This window comes from Frankliniella occidentalis, unplaced genomic scaffold (assembly GCF_000697945.3).
Source record: "Frankliniella occidentalis isolate FOCC.00 unplaced genomic scaffold, Focc_3.1 Scaffold125, whole genome shotgun sequence".
Lineage (NCBI taxonomy): Eukaryota > Metazoa > Arthropoda > Insecta > Thysanoptera > Thripidae > Frankliniella > Frankliniella occidentalis.
Window position 1 is genome coordinate 817,380 of NW_026267252.1, and position 2,884 is coordinate 820,263.

Here is a 2,884-nt window from a genome sequence, read left to right on the forward strand (position 1 = left end):
GGCGGGGTTGCCTACGCTCTGTGCGGCAGGCGCCTGGCGGGCGGGCCGTCCCGTTAAGCTCGTGCGTAAGGCGGGGTTGCCTACTCCACGCGTGGCGGGCGTCTGACGGGTGGGCTGTCCTGTTAAGCTCGTGCGCACGGCAGGGTTGCCTATTCGGCGCGTAGCAGGCGCTCGGAGGGGCAGCCGTGACAGTGGCCCCGCCGCCCCTCAGGGGGCGAATCGGCCGGAAGGCGTTCGGGAAAGGTCGTCGGCGTGGCCGGGTGTGGCGGGCCGGCCCGGACCACGCCGCGACACTCGTGGCAGTCCTTCACGCCCGCGTCGCCGCGCACCCCGGGGCGCAGGACCCCTCGAGAGGAGCGGCGAGCCCTCTGAAGATGGGCCCGGACGGTCATTCATAGCGGAGAGTAATGGGTAGCCGATCGAGCTCGCTGGGCAGCCATGGGAGCGGCGAGCGGCTCCGTGGGCGCAAAGGTCACGTCGGCCAGCCCGGAAAATGATGTTATTGGGGGGAAAGGCTCACGACGAGAGGAGCGCAGGAGGAGGATCCATATGCGGGGCCTGGAGTGGAGAGGTGGACAAGAGGGGGGGGGGGTCGTGTTGCCTCAGATAGGTGGCCTGAGCTGCAGCCGGCGGGTAAGGCACAAAAACAAACAACAACAACAACGTAATTCGTTTGATTAGCACAGCAGTAGGTGGTAGGTGCCGGCACCTTGCCCATGCGGGGGTATGCACCTTCTTTTTGTGTTGTGTGTGAGTTCGGTCGGTCGGCCGTCGGCCTGGATCGCAATGCTGCGGTGCGAAAGGTCAGTCGAGCAGGAAGCCCAACACACACACACATACTCTCACACAGAGTAAGTGAGACACAAGTGGGACTTACAGGACTGTCTCCTCGCTCCTCCTCTCCCCCCCCCCCAACCGTGCGGCGGGCGTGTGTGCATAAAGCGCCTGATGCACCCCCCCCCCCCTGTTCCCCTCCAACTCGTCATGTCTGCATGATGCTTGTCTCCTTTTTATCATCCTCTCTTTTTCCCCTCGTCCCGCGCGATGCACCTGTAATATCGGCGCGCGTTGAGTCTTCTGCTGCGCTCCGCTCGTCGCCCGTTACATCATGGCGGTGAGGAGGAGGAGGAGAGGGGCGGAGAGAGAGGGGGCTCACATTAACGGCTCGTTTGAGGCGCCCCGGGGCCAGAAACAAAACTCACGTCGCTGTGTGTGTGTGTGCGAGAGAGAAAAGGGGCGGGGAGTGATGGGGACGAGGTGCATAAGAAGAAGATCGTCTCACTCTTGCTCCTCTGTTGCCGTGTGCTTCGTATCGTGTTTCTCTTCATCTCTCTCGCTTGGACTCGCTTATACCGCTCTCCGCGCCCGTGTGGTGTGGTGGATGATTAGCCACGCCGACGCCGAGCACCTCGTCGGGACGCGACCACACGTGTCCCGCACCCCGCAGCCTGAGGGTGGACGATTTCGCCCCGCCTCGCCCTGCCCGGCCCTGCTCCTTCCTGCCTCGCCCCGCCCCACCGTGGCCAGCAGGTGTCGCTCACGACGCGACGCGGTGACGCGGTGCCCGTCGTGTCGCGCCGGCCGGTCTGCCGCGGGATCAAGCAGCGGTCGCCGTATACGCGTTGCGGTTACACGGCTCGCCCGGCGCTTCGCTCGGCGTGGCCGGACTCTTCTCGGCGGCTCCGGTTTCCCCTCCTTGTTGTTACACTACTCCGTGTCGGCCGGATAGGAGCGTGTGCCAGCAGCGCGGGGCGGCGGGGGCGGGGGCGGCAGCACCGCGGAACTGGGACGGCGGCGCAGGGCTGAACTGAGCGATGGCTCACGATCGGCAGGACATAGTGGAGGGCGGGGCGGGGTGGGGGCGGGTAGACTGGGCATTACATGGGTCGGCGGCGCACATATGGGCGCCGGGAACCTCATTCAGGAACAAACCGCCTGCCTGCCCGGGATCAGTTACTTTGGCTGCTTGACTAGGTGCCTGCTGCTGTGGAGGAGAGGGTGGCGGGGGTAGCAGACGCGAGGGACGACGGCTCCATCCAGCCGGAGAAACGCGGAACACACACATACACACACAACACATTTACACGCACTCCCTCACACTCACACACCTTCAAAACACGCACATCGGGCGCGGAGAATTGCCCTCGCGCATCGCGATAGTGCAGGCCAGGGGCCAAACGGTCACCGCGTCAGCCGGGGCCGCCACCAGGGAGGACTCCGACCGGTGGAAGGGAGGGGGAGGGGGTGGAGCACTACGCGTGCACACGCAATATAACATGACACGCCGCCCTCACGCCGAATCTCAATTTCGCATACCGACGGAGTCATCCTCTGCCAATAACGATATAATCCGCCTGTCCTGTCAGAGGTGTCAATAGCGGTGCCAATATAGCGGCATGACTGCTTGCCGGTGGTGACGCCACCACAGAGACCCACACGCGCGCGGTTGACTAGGCCACCCGGCTGCCGCCCCGCCGTGGAGCAGCGGGCTGCGCGGCGGTTCAAGTTCAGCTCGCGCGGGTGCACCGCGAGGCGAGGTGGACATCGTCGTGGACCTTGACATGTCGAGCGGCCGCGGTCCTCCTCCTGCCCGCGTCAGCCAGGGCCGTGGCGGGATGGGCTCACCGTCGGCGGCGACGTTATTTAGGCAGGTTGCCCCCCCCCCCCTCCTCTCCAAACGGGCCCATCTCCTGCACCCATACCCGGGTATACCCCACACGGGTGGCCAGGGTGACGCAAATGTTGACCGGCCGTAGCGTGATTGGGAGCACATTTTGTTTTCCCAACCGTGGGATGGGATGGGTCCCAGCCCCACCCCAACCCGCCCCACCCCGCGACGTTCGGTAATTATGAGCTGACCCGGCGGGTCTCCGCGCAAGCGCCA